Here is a 21,418-nt window from a genome sequence, read left to right as displayed (position 1 = left end):
ATGGACACGTGTTTATCAAGTCGAGAAATCATGACCAAGCTGATGAGTAGTTGTCACACTGAAGCATTTGTAGGACAAGGATTAGATGAAGGGTCCTTTGTATGACGGCATAATGGAAAAGCATTACGCATTCTGTGAGGAGTGATGCTATGTCTGTGGCCATGCCGTCAGTAACTTCCTTCAATAACGGCACAGAGTATATGTAATACCATTAGTCAATGATAATGGTCAGACGTCACCACCGCCCCCACCACCAATCACGAATCATCAGTCATGCAGTGATTTTCATGACCTGCCCACTGGCTCTGTGCACTGTGTGTGTGCGTGTGTGTGTGCGCGCACAATCTCTGAGAGGTAGATGACTTGAGTTTATGATGATAACACTCTGAGGGTGTCCAAAAGCAATCAAAGTCAAATCCAAATGTTTGCCTCCTCTCTCCGCAGGCTATTTCAAAGCAGGATATTGATTATTCCGCCCATTCCTGTCTTTTGAGGCAGGCAAAAGACAGCGCTTGAGAAATAGAGAGATAATGCAATTATTAAAGAGAAAGCTTTTTAGACTGAGCGGTAATGCTTTGGGAGGAGAGAGAGGGTGAGTCTCTGAGCGAAACGGGGAGCGTACTCCCAACCTTAGAGAGTGTGTTAGGGACCTAATGCATATCAGAATACATCAGCTTCTCTCTGAAGATGTTTTCAAGCAGACAAACAAACTCAGGGCTTCTCTGAAATCCTAACAAATAGTTTTTCCTTTTACTGCTTTGTGTTACAGCCTGCCTGAGGCACCTCTTTTAACCTCTAATCTCATCAGTTTCCTCCAAACTGATAATGCTCAAGTCTGAGAATGCTGTTTTCTACTTTCCTTTGGGCTTCCTAAAGGCTATTATTGAAAGATGTTATACATGCAGTGTATATTAGCATACTTGCTTGGATGAGTTCAAACATTTGAAAGGGAAAAGCTGATGAATAAAAGTGTTTTCTCATCGAATCAGAGTTTATGTGAATCAGGGATAACATCATCCCAAATTGACAGTAGACCTAGATCTGAGGGTTTTCAGAGTTATATTTAGCCTACATGGTAATACATGTCTTTATAATATGTCATTATTTTAATATGTGACAGTAGCAATTTCGTTGGCACCATATCATAGATACATAACATCTTCAATAAACCATCACATTTCAGGGGATAACTCTCATAGCCTATTATTAGCCCCTTTATCATACATCTATTGCATGACGCCAAGGCGGCAAGTGAAAATGCCACTGAGTGGCGCCAAATCATTGAAGTAACGTTGTTTTGAAATAATACACTTGTCTCAGGTGCGTATCCTGCTCTGCCTCCCGTTGCTAACGCTCCGACCCCTCATCTCAAATGCCTCGTCTGGAACGGCGAAGAAACACACCCACAAGTTAACAAAACAATACTGGGTGAATTGCAACAATACTAATATGTTCTGGAGAAACAATGATTGACTATACGTTTTTGCTTCCAAGCGGTCGCCCTTTTGCGGTTGGGAAGTTCTGAAAAAGCGCAAAAGGACCTGGAACTTTAGAAGATCTCCAGTTGCTTTCCAGTCTACTGATCAAGCCGGGGGTCCGGTCGAGCTTTAAAGTCTATGCAATACATTTTAGACTTCTCTCGACTCGGGGATTTGTGCGCTCGGAAAGCTTGATTTCTATATAATTGTCCTAGGTTATGTTTTTGTCGTGGTGGGCACCTTCATGCGATAAGGATATGGTATTTCTTTAACATTATCCTGGTTTTGTTTTTGACAATGGAAAGCAAATGAAAGGGGCATTTCACGGGATTAATTGACAGCACAACGACAGGTAGGCTATGCGTCTTTATAAATATATATTCTATTTAATTTATCTAGGCTACATAATTTTGCTAATGTGAAAATAATCTAGGCTACTTGGTGTTTTATATATCCTAATAATGAAGGCAAGTGCTTATTGTGATCTTTATTTTCAAAAGCATAAAACGTATGTGCACGGTATGGATAACGCATTCTGTGGACAGAATATATGAATTTACAGCCATTTCTACATTCTTACAAAATTAGACTTTGCTACGTACTGAATCTTAAATCCAATCTCACCGATGTTCACATATCCTTGTTTCGGGCTACTATTAGGTTTGTTTGTGAAAACTACAGTATAATTTGAAGTGCTTTATTTGTAAAAGGGATGCATGTAATATACTGTCACAGATGGGGATCCAAACCAATACAGTCGCTATAAATAATGGTTGATGACAATACGGGTTCACGTTGGTCTAAATTCATGTAATCCAGCAAGGTGTTGGTATTGGTTTCTTCTCTTTAGCCTGTGCGTAAAACATAGTGCTCCTTATGGATAGCCGCATATTAGCCTACAGAATGTGCATGAAATGTGAGGATCAAAAGTTGGCACACGGTTATTAATACTTCTATTTCTCCCCATGTTCACTGATACTGTACATGAGTTGTGATGGGTTTCAATTTCAATAATGAAATGAAAAGAAATATGAAGTCATTTTTCCCCCAGTGTATGGCACAGGTCCTGGTGCTGCTCCAGTACAACTAATTGAAGGTCTGTGAGGGGATAACTTCACTCATAAGGTGAATCTCATAACTGAGGCTGTTTATTAAAGAAATTCGAATAATTACAGCATGCAGTGGCAGATGTATTTTTCTCTTTCTTTCTGTCTCGCTCTCGCTCTGTCTCTCTGTGTGTGCAACACAATTGTTGGGGTGCAGTTCAGGGAATATTTGATGCTAAAACTGCTATGAAAAAGCTTAACACCGAGACATATGACTCATATGACTAATGCCTTTGTTTTTAAACATTCAATTCAAAATCAAGCTTTTGATACATTTAAAAAGTCAAATGTATTGTTTCTCAAAAGTTATTTGTTCTAGAACAAATGGTATTAGTACCAGAAGGCCAAGCCTTAGTGGACCAAAACAATTTGTGTGTTGACAACTAGGAAAAGCTTAGCTCCTTATGCTAAGACACACTGCACATTGGAGGCGGCATTAGATCTGACTATTCACAGTATGTGCTTTAAATGTGATTTTTCTCCTTTCTCTTCATGCTCTAACAAAGCAGCTGTCTGATTAAGGAGACAGAGGATTGTGGATTTGTGTTTTGGTGACACAAACACTCCTCAGAGCTAATCAGCCTTGCTTTTCCTTGTCTGCCCCTGTAGATATTCATGATTATGCCACCACACACAGCACAGTGGTGCACGTTCCTCTCTCTCTCTCTCTCTCTCTCTCTCCCCCTCCTTTCTCCACATCCTCTTTATCTCTCGTTCCTCTCGTTTCTCTCTCTCTCTCTCCCCCTCCTTTCTCCACATCCTCTTTATCTCTGTCTATCTCCTCCTTCCTAGTTCTCTATTCATCCATGTGTCCTTCATCCGTCCATATGTCCTTCATCCCCCTGACATGCGTTGTGCGGTCAACTGTCTATCTGCAATTAGTGCTATCATCTAATTTCATCCTGTGGAACACAGATGGCAATAACCTTACGGCTCCTGTTGCGCAGCGACGATACAACTCTGCTGTGATTAATTGAAGTCCCTCCAGAGAGTCAGAGGAGGTGTAGATCTTCCCTTTCACACCCGCTGACAGGGAACCCTTTACAGTGTTTTATAGATTGCCGTATGTAGCCCCCGGAGTTGCTTGTGGTCCCGCTGTTGTTTTTTTTTTTATTGGACTGTGTTATTGTATTGCTGACAGACGGAGCAAAGGCCACCCTGGGACAGTTCAACTGCACTGGATGTAAACAATGCTGTACAATTCATGAGAATGGATTGGGTTTGTGGGTTTGGATGCTGGGTTTGTTGTTGAGGTGTCTATGATAGGGTTTCATCCAATTAGGCTCTCCCCTTTGGCCAATTATCCTGTAAAAGTGAAACTTGGTCAAATTGGGACACCTACATTGGCCCCATTTGTTCCAAATCTGTACTAGCTAGATGTGTGATGAAAGTGGTTAAAAGTGTAGATGATTGCACTGTAACTCGGTGCACTGTTATATTTGCAACAAGGTCTCACAGTCTCATGTCAGAATTAGACGTTCGTCCATGTTTCTCAAACATCACATTTAGAAGTTGTTAAAAATGTCAAATTTAGAAGTGTTTAAGGTTAAATTCAGGCATTAACTCTGAATGGTTAAGGTAAGAGTTAAGGTTTGGGATAGGCTGGATTTGAACATGCAACCTTTGGCACCAGAGGCAGATGCTAACCTACTTTAAGGTATCAGCGCTCACTGTTGCCTCTAGTGGCCGGTTTCCATGTCATCTTCCGACTTCCTCAGACATGGATGGACTTCGAGTGGTCATAAGCAGTGTGGCCAAGACCATTCTCCAATGTGAAGCTACAGTACTATCAAATAGAGGATGGCTCTTGCAGACCCATTTCAACCTTTCTCAGTGGTAAATATTATTTATTAAGCTTTATTTAAACAGGGGAAACAAGCTGAGACAGAGTCTCTTGTTCAGTTGTGTCCTGTGGTCGAACAATAAAAACAACACAGCAATGAATAAGAATTTAAAACTAAACAAAATTAAAACAAATAAAAAGTACAAGACAGAGATTCAAATGATTCAAATAAATAAACTTCTATATCAAAAACACACATTTACAAAAAAAGCAATCACAGTTTTTAATATAAAGTTATTGTAATGTGCATTTAAACTGTCTTACAGGCACTAACATATCTAACTGGAGTTCTCTCTGCAGTTCATTCCATGAGTGTGGAGCATGATATTCAAATGTGGTTTTGCCTAACTCCGGGGTATCTCTAGCACTAGCATGTCATGTGACCGAGTCAGACCACCTGGTTTGACCACATTCATTATTTTTTAGTTCAGATAATTAGGAAGTTTCTGTGAGACAGCTTTATAGACAGATATCAACCAGCGTCTGGCCCCTTCTAAAAGTCAGGAAGTCCCAGCCAACCGAAGTGTACAAAAGTTTGCACCAGTAACAAAGCGCAACGCTGCATGATACACTGCATCCAATTTCTTCAGTACTGATGCTGATCCACGCATATATAAAACATCACCATAATCAAGCACTGACATAAGTGGCCTGCACAATTTACTTTCTGTGCTGTGATGACAGACAATATTTATTCCTATTAAAAAATCGAATTCTCAATTTCAGCTTCTTTACCAGCTCAGTTACATGAGTAAGGTATTTATAGGTAGGAACACGTTCCAAAAGAGAGCCATCATGGGTAGCAATGTTCAGATTTTCCAATTGTATACTTTTGGATCATGAAAATACCATATACTTATTTTTACTTGAATTAAGCACCCGCCTAAGATCTACAAGTGCATCTTGAAGCAATTGAAAGTCAAACTGCAGGAATGTAAATGCTTGAGCGAGTGATAGTGCTGTGGCATATAGCACTGTGTCATCAGCATAGAAATTAAAGTTGAATTGTTTTTCCAGGTATAATTACAGGTATAATTTTTTATATAGTAAATAATAAAGGACCTAAAATCGAACCTTGTGGGACTCCTTTGTGAACAGTGACAAAATCAGATTTTACCCCATCTGCAATAATAGCTTGAAATCTATCACGAAGATAATTCTGAAACCACAAACATGTATCTGAGGCCAACCCCAGTGAGGTCAGTCTTTTCAGCAGAAGAGAATGATCAACTGCATCGAAAGCCTTTGACAGGTCAACAAACAAAGCAACACCGTTCAACTTCTTATCCAAAACTCTTACAATATAATTTACAACCAGTGTGGTAGCTGTGAAGAGTACTGGGCCCCGGTCTAAAAGCGGACTGAAATTTGTTCAGTATCCAATTGTCAGACAAGAAACAGCACAGCTGTACATTTATAGTCTGTACACGCTCTCTCTCTCTCTCTTGGTCTGATATTGTCCTGGTGCTAAAAGAGACATTGTGAGAGACCCTGGCTGCTGTATGTTTTAATTTTTTTGGGTTAAAGAAGCCGTCACATTGGCAACAAATAGAGGAGTCTGAGCGTGGCAGGCAGACAGAGCTGGAGCTGTGAACACTTGATATGCATGAGACCGCAGGTGATTTATAGAAGAAGAGACTATCAGGGATAAGAGGCTTGTGTCTAGTTTTAAGGAGAAACCCCTAGGCAGCATTTGTGTTCTCTTCCAGCTCTTCGCTGTCAGATTAATATGGAAAGACACTGTGCCCTGTTTGCATGCAGGAGACAAGCAAAATATGTATTTAGCATTTTCTGAATGTTGCACATTTATGTAGGCCATGTGAAGTCCAGCCAGAACTTGTACAATTAGCTTACTCAGTCACACTCAGGCAACCAGAACCAAAGAAAATCTTAAAAAATAAAACATTGCACTGTTGGAGTTGTCAAAAAGCCTTGATAAACCAACTTACCATTTGAAAGATTTACACGTACATGAACGGTCGGGTGTCCACCCACTCTGCCCAGAGTGAGTGAAAACACGCTTAGGTGATGGAATTTCTGATCCAAAAAGTTGGATTTCGTAACCTAATACTCCAATAACAAGCACCGAACTCGAGTGCCGTTTTCTTGCAGTGACTTGAGGATTTTACACATTGTGGTGGTCATCTGCAAAGTTGTTTTTTTTTAATTAAAAAGCTTGCGGTATGCTTAGTACTCCGTTGACATTTCACAGAGATATGCTTGTTTTTGTGAGATATCCTTGAAAAAAATAACCAGAATTTTGCATTAATATGAAATGTTAAAATATGAACATTCTGGCGCCCATTTGATTTAGTGACGCTAATTCTGTCTTTCATAGAAAGGTAAAAACTCCAATAACCTTTTGAACCGATTATGAAAGAGACATGAGGTTTGGACTATTGGTTTTCTTAGAGGAGTATCTACACAAATAACATTATTTCACCCATTTGTCAAAAGATGTGTTTTTGATTGGACACCCTATGTATTTCCCCTCAACTGACCCTACAGTACTACAATGTCCTACTACACAGAAGCGATCAATGATCAGAGATCAAAGATCAGAAGTGCACCCTCTATACATTTCTATGGACAGCAGATGTCATGACGTTTCTCCAAGCAGCCTTTCTCTGCAGCTGGAGAATTAACGAGGAAACGAGTCGAGATCAGATCATGGAGACGCGCCTGGTCAAGATATGATTCTGAAAGTAACGCACGCGTTGCTTGACAAAGTAACTGTAATAATATTACCCAATTTCAAAATGTAACATGTTATTTTACACCATTAATCCTAAAAGTAATCTGATTAGGTAACACGCTACTTTTGTAACGCATTACCCTCAACACTGGTCTTCACAAGGCAGCCATCTATCCATAGTATTGCACCATATTTGAGCAGTTCAAAGCACATCAGTGTAAGGCCTTGCCAGCTGTGTTCTTCATGGGCTAATAAGTTTAGGTGTGTCATATATCACGTTCTACAGCATGTCCTGCCTCCCCGTGGAACCACTGAGGTGGATCCGACAGCATTTCAGGAGAATATCGAAGCTCCATCATGGCTAGCGAGAGAGTAGCAGAAGGATCATCGTGACACTGTACGCTCTGCTTTGTTGTGTGAGGAGGTGGGGGGAGCATATCCCATGGTTTATAGATGCCATTTAAAGGAGCATGCCCAAGCTTGGCTGGCTGCAATGAACTGTAACCGCAACAAAACACCAAGACAATAAACAAACAAATTGGTTGCCTGGGAGCCAGCAGTGTCCCAGTCACTATGGGCTAATGCTCATGCTGCGTACGGTAAAGAGCGGTGAAGGAAGACCTGTTGCTGCTGGCTGCTCCTCAGAGATTCGACTGTGAAACACAACTCTGTCTTATATTTATTCATGCTTATTTGGTGTCACTTTACTAATGTGTGTGTATGTGTGTGTGTGTGTGTGTGTAAGATTGTGAGGGTGTGATGCGTTTGCAATGGAGGGATTCCAGGTTTCTTTGTTACAGGTTTGTAAAATGGAGCGGATCTCAGTTGCATCTGTTGTCCAGCCAGTGTACCTGATGTGGCTGCAGATTGGAGTCCTGCGGGGGCATATCACGTAAAGTTCATATGGCATTGTTGTGAAACGCCGGGTAAACAGCTTGCACAGTGCCCGGGGGGGCAGGATGCCACATTACATTCAACAGATTTTTTTTTTACCGTTTTGAACTTAGATTCCAAGTTATATCATCTAACCCACTATGTGTATTTGGTTGCAACGTTTGTCAACATTTGTAAAACATTTTGGCAACCGACTCGTGTTTGGTCACAGTTAAGTCAAATGAAGCAAGAAGGACATAATTCTCTGCCATAGCTCCACTACTTCCACCTAGCAGCACATACTGTAGAATAAAAAAATCCATTCCTTTTACCCAGCTGCGAAAGTAAGGTGGTATGGTCCGGTACGGCGTCCCGGCAAAATAAACAGTGGGGGTACACCGTACCGGTAAAACATGACCCTATCACAATAATTAAAACAAAATGTCAAGAAAACTGTAGGCTATTACACCACTTTTTATAATTACTGCATGTCAGAAGCATGAAAAATGTGCTAATTGATTTGAAAACGGGTGGTATAGCCTACGCTCCAAAATGCATTTTGTCAAGGCAGAGATGAGGGGCCGACACTGAGACGCGCGCGGACAACAGGGGACGCATACATTCTGCCCTAATGACATTCGCCAAATGTCATGACACTTTTCTGTGTAACAGATGTCCCTTTCCATTCACTACTGTTTGGAGGCTGGAAATATGTTGCTCGTGGATGAACGGCACAGGTAGCCTAGTAAATGAGCCCTTTGAAGTGATTGTTTAACAGTCAGATTAAACCATTATGACTGGTTGTGTTTATGCCACAGTGAAAGGTAATACATTTTATAAGTTAAATGACAGATCTTTATGACTATGCCAACAGAGATCCGAATTGAATTAATAGGGGTTCTATATGTCATTCTATGATTAGGCCCATAAAACAATTTGGTGCACGTCCTTGAAGTCCCGTAACGCGAATAAATGAATTCTACTTTCACCCCTGATTTGACCACATAACTGAGTTTCTCTTATTGCCAATCCCCACCATATGAGGAACTACAGCACAATAAAGGAATTAGGGGAGTGAGTGTGCAGGAGAATCCTCCATCCAGCCCCATGAAGTGGACAGCATTCAGCACTCAGCTGGAGTCTGAGCCCTGAATACCCAGCAGCTTCAGGACAGCTTAGGAGCTCTTTCGCCCTTCTATAGAGGTGCCTATCAGCACCGCTGGCAACCCTATCCCCATCCCCTTACCATCCCCTCCCTCTCCACTCGCCCCATTTGAGCATGTCGACATTTGGCAGCCCTCACTCCCAATACTTTACCATTGCAGTGGATTCCTATTAACTCATTCTCCATGGCAGCAGGCAGGGCTAGAGAACCCAATCTCACTCTCCAAGCTTTTACGATCATCCCTGTGAAAGGCCTAGATTGGGGAATTGGAGCTTTGGAGAGGCCCAGTTCTACGCTGCGCTCCCTTTGGGAGGAAGAGAGCTGTCATTTTGTCATTTGTTTTTCTGAAACGCCAAAGGCTCCCTGGCAGAGACTTTTTTCTTTCTCTTTCTGCTGCTGTTGTCAGGCTCCACCTCATGCCTGTAATCACGAGGCTGCAATTTGGGCAGAAAACTAGAATTACGGGGTTTCGAAATTTGCCTGTTATTTTCTATGCTTGTTATTTCTTTGTTGAGAAAGGGTGGGGGAAGTCGACCCAGCTCTGATTATAGTTCAGGGAATAAAACCTGGGATCATGTCAAAGTTCTCTCATTTAAGGGCCTGAGTCCATGCGGTTGTTTACTGCAAGTTCAAATGAACTGTTGTGACTCAGAGACTCTCCTATAAATTGGTTTAGGGGATTGAATCCTCCACAGCAACCTGGAAAAAAGGAAAGGGGTGTCGATTTCATGACCTAACACAAAGACTGTTCAAGTTTCTCATCATCAGATCCCTTTACGGAAGAGCTGGGACTTCAAAGAAATGCCTATCATGAAAAAGATTTACCCGTGTCATTAAATATATTGTACAGAGACTGTGCATACGCCTTTATCTATCTGTGGTACAAGATGGGAATGAGAAACAGAAATCCGCCATAGTTTTATTGTTATCTTTCTGAAGATAGAATTAGCTGAAGGGCAACTTAATTTCAGTTCATCGCTTTGATCAAAAGCTTTTTTTCTGGTTATGTATGCTGAACAAAAACATAAACACAACCTGCAACAATTTGAAAGATTTTACTGAGTTACAGTTCATATAAGGAAATCAGTCAATTGAAATAAATAAATTAGGACGTAATCTATGGATTTCACATGACTGGGAATACAGATATGCATCTGTTGGTCACAGACATGTCTGTGGAATGTTTTCCCACTCCTCTTCAATGGCTGTGCGAAGTTGCTGGAACACATTGTCGTACACGTCGATCCAGAGCAAATTCTGCCAAATTCTCCAAAACGACGTTGGAGGTGGCTTATGGTAGATGAATTAATATTCAATTCTGTGGCAACAGCTCTGGTGGACATTCCTGCAGACAGCATGCCAATTGCACACTCCCACAAAACTTAAGACATCTGTGGCATTGTGTTGTGTGACAAAACTAAACATTTTAGAGTGGCCTTTTATTGTCCACAGCACAAGGTGCCCCCTGTGTAATGATCATGTTGATTAAATCAGCTTCTTGATATGCCACACCAGTCAGGTGGTTGGATTATCTTGGTAAAGGAGAAACACTCACTAACAAGGATGTTAACAAAGTTGTCCACAGAATTTGAGAGAAATAAGCATTTTGTACGTATGGAACATTCCTGGGATTTTTTTTTTCAGCTCATGAAACATAGGACCAATACTTTACATGTTGCATTTATATTTTTGTTCAATATGTAATTGTACTTGAGCCCTGCACAGGCAGGAATTTTAAGCCCTATCCATGTCCTGGACATTCAGGCCCTCGCCTACCCAGGCCCAATTTATTTTGACAAATCTAAGGCCCGAATTCACAAATAACTTCCTTTGTAAGCTGCTCCTCTATGTCTGACACTTGCTCGCTGCGCGCAGCTCACTCTGCATGCACTCGGCTCATGGTGGCTAAGTCTGTGAGTACCCATAGCAATGACTCCGCTTGGGCTGCTCTGCTCAATGAAGACACAAGCAGTTCGCTGTCTTTTCGTCACTCTAAACCGGCAAAACTCAAGGAACATGATTATCTGTGAAGTAGTCTTATTTTTTGATGAAGGTGAAGCACTTCTGACATCATGTTATGATCTTAGTCAGATAGGACTGTACACACGCAAGTGGCTCAGCTTCAAAATGTTAGTGATCAATTTAGTGATTCCAGAGCTCTGGCCATACCTTAACCCGATGTATAATGCCGGGGTCCGTCGGGCTCGGGTCGGTAGCAGAGCTCTAACTTGTACTAGATTCTGGAGACCAGGGTTTCCTTTTATATATCCAGCCATTGCACAACCATGCTAAATGCAATTGCGTGATGGCCACCATTTTTTAAATTTAATTTTGGTAATTGAAGCTCGCCTCCCATTTGCTATTCAAGTGCATAGGCAACAGTAGGCAGGCTATCAGCGTGTTACCCACCACTTTGCAATGTAAGCTGGAGGCAGTATGTGTTTTGAAAACATATACTTTGTTGTTTAAAAACATGGACGTTTTAGTTCAGTTCCTGTTATGTCTCATAACAGGCAAAAATATGCACTATAGAAAGGAGGGAAATTTTTTATAAAGACCAGCATTTCTCTCCTATTCTGTATCAGCTTTCTTCTGTTGTCCAGTCATATTAGCGACCCATCCTAGTTGTGGCGTCTTTCATAAATAGATCAATAGATTCCCCCCTTTCTAACAGAGATGATCATATCTGACATGTGGAATCGCTCCCATCAGTCGCATCAGGTGCACTGTTTAGAATTGTATTTTGGCAAATTACATTTTACTGCTTCATTAGAGGAGATGTTCTGTTAAGATGAGTTACCATAATCTAAATGTGACTTCTGTCATTCTGAGCACTGTGAGTGAATGCCCTAACAGGTTACGAACCAAATGCATATGGGTCCAGTACATTTCTCAAATGGCGGTAATCAGAGGAGTGGACTTGAATCACATGACTTGGACTCGAGTCAGACTCGAGTCACAAATATGATGACTTGCAACTCGACTTTGACTTTAACACCAATGACTCGTGACTTGATTTGGACTTGAGCCTTATGACTCGACCTGACTTGATACCCTCCCCATGCCTAAATATAAAAAATGATGCTATTAAAAAAAGTGTGCAGCGCATCAACTCTTCATTTAACGGATTACAGTTTGAATCAGACAGCAGCCAATCAAATTGTGCCAGCTGAGAAAAAGTTGTGCGTGTCAGATCAGAGGAATGTCGACGGTGAATTAAGATGGAGCCCTTTAAAGATGATACCAGAAATTATTATTTTCGGATATAAATACAACGCTGTGTCAACAAAAAACAGATTGCAACTTCCAAAACATGCGGGAATAAAATTACGGACGGAGGCGCAACATTTTCCAACTTTGTTCGACATTTGAAGCTGCACAAAGAACGGTAAGTTGTGGCTAATATAGCCGACAGCTATTATATTTTAATACTTGTGTATCATGTAGGCTAACGTAATGTTAAATCAATGAGCCTCCACACAGTCAGTCAGCCAGTACGGGAACGTGATCATTGCACCCAAGGTTGAGCTACAACTGGCTAGGCAGTTGGTAGCCTAAAACCTGTCTGATGTTACTGCTGTTCCTAAAACCATTGACATACGTTAGCTTACTCTAACCACAGAGAGAGAGTGTGTGTGTGTGTGTGTGTTAAGGTTGGGCGAAGCCTACATCGCCTGATTTGCATCCCAAGCGATCCTCAATAGTCGATCACTATTGGGGGAGGGGGGGGGCTGGCTTTCTCATGGCCACCCATGTATTTCCATGGAAATATAACTTTTATTTGGAAAGTAATAAATATATAGATGTTTTTAAAAGCATTCATGATTTGCGTAAATGTAATATACTAACTATTACTCTTGTTAAAAATATGAAATGTTATTACATTTGGTGAAGAGCACATTAAGAATTGTTTAGGACTCGAAACTCAAAGTTTAGGACTTGAGACTTGACGGTTTTGACTTGAGACTTGACTTGAGACTTGACTCGGACTTGCCTGTCTTGACTTGGGACTTGAGTGCTAAGACTTGAGACTTACTTGTGTCTTGTAAAACAATGACTTGGTCCAACCTCTGGCGGTAAATTAAAATCTTCCCGGTCACGTTGTCCGGCGCCACATTTTCCTAACATAAACCCCGCTGGGGACGCATCCTTTCATAGTTTGTTTAAAATAATAGCCTATTTGATTGAATTCAAATGCACGTAATACTTTGTGTATGTTAGGTTTTGACTAACCTAACGTTGCAGGTGTGAAATTAACGCTTGGAACTGAAACTAAAAAAACTGTCAGGGGAGGTTCTCTTCTGCACTGTTCAACCAATCTAGTAATAGTGGAGGATGAGTTAAGATGGGGTGTCGTCTTGTTAACGTCCAAAAGTGGAAATCGTCACAAGCTCTCTTTCCATTTCCCCCTGCAGAGGCTTGGTTTTGACAGACAAGCACTCCAGTTGCCTACACTCTAAATATCTATTGTCATAATGCAATAGGAGAGAAATAATATTGCATATATGAGTTAGGAACTTAATAAGTTTACAATCGTGGAGGATAGACAGGATAACCAACAAGATATCACGGTTGACTTTTTTTTTTTTTCTACGTTTTTCCAAAATTCAAATTTCGAAGTTAAGGGTTAACGTTTTTGATAGGGTTAAAACATAAAGTTTAGGTATTTATTCCAAATAGCTACGGTAAGGGTTACGTTTTGGGATAGGGTTAAAACATTAATTTTTATAAACCAGTGTCTACCACTGGGATCGTGTGACCTTCAGATCCGGAGTCATGGGATTATGCCCATCCATGACGTCCTAACAGAACCCAAGCTTACTTGATGGTATAACCGCTCACAGTGGCCGGTTTTTAATGCATTTCCCAACTTCCTCAGGATATAGACAGACGTACAATTTTGAACTCAATCTTGAGCGATCTCGCTGGGATAACAATGATGGAAAATGTGCATAATTCTTTTCCATAGCATTTCCTTTGCCAAATGACAGAACCTGCTTAATGATTAGTCAATTGTGTCTCTCTCTCTCTGTACAGTGTGCAGTTGATTAATTTTTCTGGGGCTTTGAACTTTATAGTGAGAGAAGGGCGAATCGGAGGAGAAAATGAAGAAGAGAGGGGAGAGGCAGCTCTCAGCTTTGCAGCTTAGAGGCTGCTCACATCATAGAAGCCTGATATCTCCTCTCATCTTCTCCATCGGTCCCTCTCTGTGTTTTATCCCCAGCCCTGTGTGAGCACTGCATGTGAGGCCTGCTAGTATCTGCAGTGTCACTGTGTTGTCAGTACGATCAGTGTTTACTCTCAAAGAGTTCAAGGCACTTCAGATGGATCTATCGTAAAGCAAACGTGATCCTCTTCTTTCTCTGGAGAAAAGACAACACAGATGTGCTATTTTTGCGCCTTCCAGATTCCGTTCTTCTCTGTGGATGTCAGTAGAGTGGAAAGCAGCTGTCAGTCAGAAGGGCAGTGGGTTCTCCTCTCTGCCTATTTTCAACCTCCTGTCAGCTGTCACGGATTGACAATAAATGCTCCCCTTTTACCATTGTAAAAAGCTGTGTTTTACATTTATATCAGAATGACTCAACCACATCTGCATTTGCATACAAGCACACCAGTGACAGTAATTTATTATCCATGTCAGTTCCAAACTAGATTCCCACTAGAATAAACATGGGTAGGAAAGATATCAGATTAGAGATTGGCCATGATGGTTCACCACAGCAAATCCTGTTGGGGGGGTGGGTACTCACTTAATTAGCATTTGTAACTTTTTGGCCCTCCACCTTCCATAATTAGTAACATAATGGACATGTTTTCTCCAGTTCACACCCCCTTCCCCTGGCCCTAATTCAGTGTTTCCCAAACTCGGTCCTGAGGACCCCAAGGGGTGCACGTTTTGGTTTTTGCCCTAGATCTACACAGTTGATTTAAATAATCACCTCATAATTAAGCTTGCATTATTTGAATCAGCTGTGTAGTGCTTGGGCAAAAAAAAACATGCACCCCTTGGGGTCTCCAGGACAGAGTTTGGGAAAAACTGCCCTAATTCATCTAAACTTTTAAACAGGGGCCTCAATTATGAATGTCCCCACGGTGGCCCCCTCCTCCCTGGGTACAACTCGAGCAGAGTGAGTCTGGATGGACATGCTGCCAGGCCTCTCATTAATTGATGCCACAGTCGGTGCCCCAACTCTCCTTCCGTAATGCACTCTCCTTCTCTTGTTTCCCTCCCTCTGTTACCATGTCTTGTCTCTCTCCCTGACAGAGCGATGAGGGGTTTTCAGAGGCGGTGTTGCGTCACAATACTCTTCGGGGTGATTGTAGATTGTGTTTTTCCCTCAAACTTCAAGGGAACCAGGCTTCTCTGTACGATGAGGGGTGATATTGGAAGCCTTGTCAAAGATATGGGGCTTTAGGAGGGACTGTATGATGGTGATGGACTCAGAGTCATAGATGGCTGGAGGGAGGGAGTTCCAGAGCCTAGAGAAGGCCCTGTCGCCAAAGATCTGGAGCATGGGCCTGCTGTGGTGGAACAGAGTGTGCGTGGGGATTTTGGAGGTCAGAAGGAGGATCTTGAAATCAATACGTTGGGAGATACTGAAAGCCAGTGGAGGTCATGATGCGCTGCCAGGACTTGGTGTGTTTGAGGAGTTGGGCTGCAGAGTTTTGAACCATCTGCAGCTTTAGGGAGGGAGCTTGAGTTGATGCCATAAGAGTGGTGAGTTGCAGTAGTCAACACAGGAGGAGATGAATGCATGTATGATGGTTTCAGTGGCAGGAGAGGGAGGACCTGACTTTGGCAATGTTGCATTCTTTGGTATGTGTGTTCCCAAACAAGGACCAATCGCGCTCTGAGGCGGCTGATGTTGGCGGGATTTGGAGGATGATGGAGGCAACAGGGGAAAGAGCCTCAGATCCACAAAGTCCCTTCCACCAGGTGGCTGATATGTTGGCACGACTGCCATATTGCATCTCCATCCCAAAGCCCTTGCTTAGAGGTTTACTTTGCCAGACTGCCAAGAACCTTGCCCTCTTCCAGGCCAAGGTGGTGAGACATGGCGAGACACCATAGGCCTTGTTGATCTCTGCACCAGACAGGGTGCTCTTGCTAGCATACTTGGGGTCCAATATGTACTCTGTGGCGTGTATGGGCTTCAGGCAGTCTTCACGCTTTTTGATGTATTTCAGAACTGCAGTTTCCTCTGCTTGGAGCAACAGTGAAGTTGGCAGGGCAGTACAGGTTTCTTCTCTTACATCTGTGTGCAGAGTCTGAACATCAGACAGGATGGCATTGTCTCCCTCAATCCGTGCAATGGCTACTGCTATAGGATTCAGGAGTTTCAGGCTGCTTACCACTCTTTCCCAAAATACATAATATACGAGGATCCTCTTGATGGGGCTGTCCATAATGGCAGACTGTGATATGGTAATTTCTTGGAGAGACTCGTTCCCCTCCAGGAGACTGTGAAACATGATGACAACACCACCCCAACGTGTGTTGCTGGACAGCTTCAATGTGGTGTTCTTATTCTTCTAACTTTGCTTGGTGAGGTAGATTGTTGCTGTAACTTGATGACCCTTCACATACCTAACCATTTCCTTGGCTCTCGTAGTGTATCCATTGTTTTCAGTGCCATGATGTCCTTGAGGAGCAGATTCAATGCATGAGCAGCACAGCCAAATGGTGTGATGTAAGGGTAGGACTCCTCCACTTTAGACCAAGCATCCTTCATGTTCACAGCATTGTTTGTCACCAGTGTAAATACCTTCTGTGGTCCAAGGTCATTGATGACTGCCTTCAGCTCCTCTGCAATGTAGAGACTGGTGTGTCTGTTGTCCCTTGTGTCTGTGCTCTTGTAGAATACTGGTTGAGGGGTGGAGATGATGTAGTTAATTATTCCTTTCCCAAGAACATTCGACCACCCATCAGAGATGATTGCAATACAGTCTGCTTTCTGTATGATTTGCTTGACCTTCACTTGAACTCTGTTGAACTCTGCATCCAGCAAATTAGTAGATAAAGCATGTCTGGTTGGAGGGGTGTATGCTGGGCAAAGAACATTCAGAAATCTCTTCCAATACACATTGCCTGCTCGCATCAGAGGTGAAACAGTTGCATACACAGCTCGAGCAAGACATTCATCAGCATTTCTCTGACTACGTTCCTCGAATGAGTCAAAAAGCTTCTGATTCCAGGAGGACCATGAGCTTTTGCTATCAATAAGGTGTCTGATTCATAATTTTCACCTCGAATAGAAGTAGAGGGAGTTTTGTCAGAGGTTGCTTGTTGTGAGCACTGAGGGAACTTTATGCACTTGGCTGGATGATTCTGCATCTTTGTTGCATTCTTCACATATGATTTGCCACAGTATACAAATGTACACAGCTTTCCTTTTACATTAGCTGCAGTGAAATGTCTCCACACATCAGATAGTGCCCGTGGCATTTTCCTGTAGAGATTAGAAAGAAATGAGTAAAAATAATAATAATACAATTCCATGTACAGATAAATAGTTAAGCAGTTAGATTAAACAATTCCTTTGTAAGATACATGTTTTAAAATGAAACATGTATGGTAACAGGTGAATTAACATGCCTCAGTTAGCAGGCTCAAGCAAGCTAAAACCAACATGACAGCAAAAACTAACTAGGAGAAATTGTTAACAAGTTAGAAATTATTTAAACACACTTTGCTGTAGGCTACTATATACTATTTAACAAAAAAATAATGTATGTCATATAAAATATATTCACTCCACCCAGTATTGTAATCAAAACTTACCAGAAAGCATGTAGTCCTTGGCTCAGACAGTGTAGTAGTGTGGGCTCAGTACCATCTCATTAGTGTGCAAGATCTTGAGAATCATCTGTACATGTGATGGAAGAGTGCACTGCACATGCATGCAGAGGGTTGCAATTCCATTGAATTGGGGATAGTTTAACCAAGACCTAGAAATGCCTTCTGTGTATCCCACAAAAAAGGTTCACTGTTATAAGCTAACTTTTTTTGATGAATTTAAGCCACATTTCTCAAATTCCCAGGCTTAACTTCCCATGGACAATTTCCAGAAAAATTCCGGAAATTTCCAGGAAAGTTTCAGACCCTTTGCAACCCTATACCCTCAACACAACGCTTGCCAGAAGAGAAAAATAAGCACGGGGCCGCGGAAGAGTCAGAGGTTAATCGGATAGGTATTCCAGAGGGAGGTATGGTGAGGAATATCTCAACTAGATCCATTCCTAAAGAAACAATCCAGAGGTGGGTCAGGGAACCAGGAGGCCAGCGATCAGAGGAAGAATCCAGGCAGGTGGAGGTGATTACAGCAGTGCAGCCCAGACTCAAAGGTAGGCAACTAGCAAGCTAGCTAGCACTTATAAGCCAACGTTATAAAAGTCACAAAACTCTGGTAGCCCTACTTCACAAACAACAGGCCGAAAAGTAGACAAAAACAAACACTTAATGAAAAAAAACTGACGAAGAACTAACAAATCGATGTTAACGAGTAAACACTGTTACTAAACACCACACCGGCAGATACTCTCGCCCGGGAAATGACGTGGACATTTTGAACACCACAGCAACATTAACAATGACCTCTCTTAGTGACAGTCGGCATGATAATCGACAAAAAAAACATTTATGGTGTTTACGTTAGTGGCTTAGATTACACAGCAAAATCATCGATCGCGCCCAGAGAGCCATAAGTATTTTCTTTGAGTGGTTCTTCCGTTGCGTGGGTAATGTTGGCCCCCATAATGAGACTGAGAGGAAATATGGCCCCCGCCCTAACTCTTACTGAGACTAATTGTTCTGCTTTTAAAAGACATTAAATATGCTGTCATGGACGCAGTGTTTGTTCGTGTGTGTGTGTGTGTGTGTTGCTTTGAAACACAAACCCACATTAAGAAGGCAGACGCCTACTCTTCAGTGCAGGCCTGACCACTGTATTAGAACTGTGCAAGAAATCAATTCAGGAAATATAGAGGCAATTATTTTGTCTCCCACACATGGTGACAAAACAAGAGCCAATGTAGGCGAGGAACTGCAGAATTAAAGAGGGAAATAAGTCTCTGTGGGCTGGGGACTGCGCATGCATGTGGGTGAATGTACATCTTGGTGATTCTAATTAAATGAAGTGTGTGAACTGATTGTCTCGTTAAAACCACCAGATATTTTATTATCCAGTCCCGTAATAGCAGAGGAGTACCAGGCCATACGAAGCAGGAACCTTATAATGATAGGGAATTTCGCAATGGATATTTCCATTAATAAACCATGCTACATTTTGATACTATTTTGGTGCTTGATGCTACCTTTTTCTGACAGCTGGTAAAGATAACATACTGTGTGTGAATTGTATGCCTTTCTGTGCTGATTAACATAGCTGTTTGGGTAACCAAAGTATAATGACCTGTCGAAGTGTAAATGAAATCAGCTTTAATACTGGAGATAGATTATAGCTTCCATTAGTGTAATTGTCTGCATCATTTCCAATCCCCCATATATATATATATATATATATTAAAAAATATATATATATACAGTGCATTGGGAAAGTATTCAGACCCCTTGACTTTTTCCACGTTTTGTTACATAACACTGTATATACAGTACCACTGTTGGTGGTAGCTTCACGAGGTAGTCACCTGGAATACATTTCAATTGACAGGTGTGTCTTGTTAAGTTAATTTGTGGAATTTCTATCCTTAATGCATTTGAGCCTATCAGTTGTGTTGTGACAAGGTAGGGTTGGTATACAAAAGATTGACATATTTGGTAAAAGACCAAGTCCATATTATGGCAAGAACAGCTCAAATAAGCAAAGAGAAATGACAGTCCATAATTACTTTAAGACATGAATGTCAAATTTCAAGAAATTTGAAAGTTTCTTAGAGTGCAGTTGCAAAAACCATCAAGCGCTATGATGAAACTGGCTCTCATGAGGACAGCGACAGGAAAGGAAGACCTAGAGTTACATCTGCTGCAGAGAATAAGTTCATTAGAGTTACCAGTCCAAATAAATGCTTCACAGAGTTCAAGTAACAGACACATCTCAACATCAACTGTTCAGAGGAGACTGCGTGAATTAGGCCTTCATGGTCAAATTGCTGCGAAGAAACCATTACTTGTTTGGGGGGAGGCACAAGGGGAGTGTGGCAGAGTCAGGTTGGAGACCTGAGCCCACTCCTCGTGCTTACCAAAAGCAGCGTTGTACTGGTCAGGCACCGTGTTATGCGGTGGAGCCCACGGTGTCGCCAGTACGCGCTCATAGCCCAGAGCGCTATAGGCCAAGTGCCATGTGAGAGTGGGCATCCAGCCAGGGCGTGTTGTGCCGGCTCAGCGTGTCTGGTCTCCGGTACACCGTTTCGGCCCAGGGTATCCTGTGCCGGCTCTGCGTGCTGTGTCTCCGGGGCACTGGGAGGGTGCATTGCGTCCTATGCCTGCGCTCCGCCCATGCCGGGCGAATGTGGGCATTGAGCCTAAGGGAGAGGTGTGAGTAGTATGCACCAAATCTCCAGTGCTCACCCACAGCTCGGTTCAACCTGTGCCTGCACTCTGGATGGTTCGGGCTAAATTGGTCATCCAGCCTGGAGGAGTGGTGCCAAGGCTGCGCATCAGAGCTCCAGTGCTCCCCCACAGCCCGGTCCATCCGGTGCCTCCTCCACGGACCAGGCCTCCTGTAGGTCTCCCCAGCCTGGTGGGTCCTGTGGCAGCCCCATGCACCAGGCTTTCTCTCCGTCTCCTCCCTCCAGGTTCCCTCTACAGGCCAGAGCCGCCCGTCAGTCAGGAGCTGCCGGAGCCGCCCGTCAGTCAGGAGCTGCCAGAGCCGCCTGTTACTCCGGCGTAGCCAGAGTCGCCCTCCACTACGGCGCTGCCGGAGTCGCTCCAAAGGCGCCACTTAAGCGGGCAAAGACTATGATGGAGTGGGGTCCACGTCCCGCGCCAGAGCCACCACCGCAGACAGACGCCCACCCAGACCCTCCCCTATAGGTTCAGGTTTTGCGGCCGGAGTCCGCACCTTTGGGGGGGTACCGTCACGTTCTGACCTTAGTTCCTTTTTTATGTCTTTGTGTTAGGATGGTCAGGGCGTGAGTTGGGGTGGGTAGTCTATGTTATTTTTTCTATGTTGTTATATTTCCATGTGTTTGGCCTAGTATGGTTCTCAATCAGAGGCAGGTGCCGTTCGTTGTCTCTGATTGAGTATCATACTTAGGTAGCCGGTTTTCCCCATTTTGGTTGTGGGTGTTTGATTTCTG

The 21,418-nt window shown here is 42.6% G+C and overlaps 1 protein-coding gene across 2 annotated transcripts in view; it reads left to right on the top strand.

Moving 5' to 3' along the window:
• Window positions 1–1,368: 1,368 nt before the first annotated feature.
• The window catches only part of LOC115135962 (chemokine-like protein TAFA-2), a 178,228-nt gene continuing 158,178 nt past the window's right edge, over window positions 1,369–21,418 (top strand). For both annotated transcript variants that reach the window (XM_029671240.1, XM_029671231.1), the window contains exon 1: window positions 1,369–1,830. The gene's annotated coding sequence lies outside the window, so the exon portion shown is untranslated. The remainder of the gene's footprint in view (window positions 1,831–21,418) is intronic.

This window comes from Oncorhynchus nerka, linkage group LG2 (assembly GCF_034236695.1).
Source record: "Oncorhynchus nerka isolate Pitt River linkage group LG2, Oner_Uvic_2.0, whole genome shotgun sequence".
NCBI lineage: Eukaryota > Metazoa > Chordata > Actinopteri > Salmoniformes > Salmonidae > Oncorhynchus > Oncorhynchus nerka.
The sequence above is the reverse complement of the archived record's forward strand: the minus strand, read 5'-3'. Positions and strand labels throughout refer to the sequence as shown.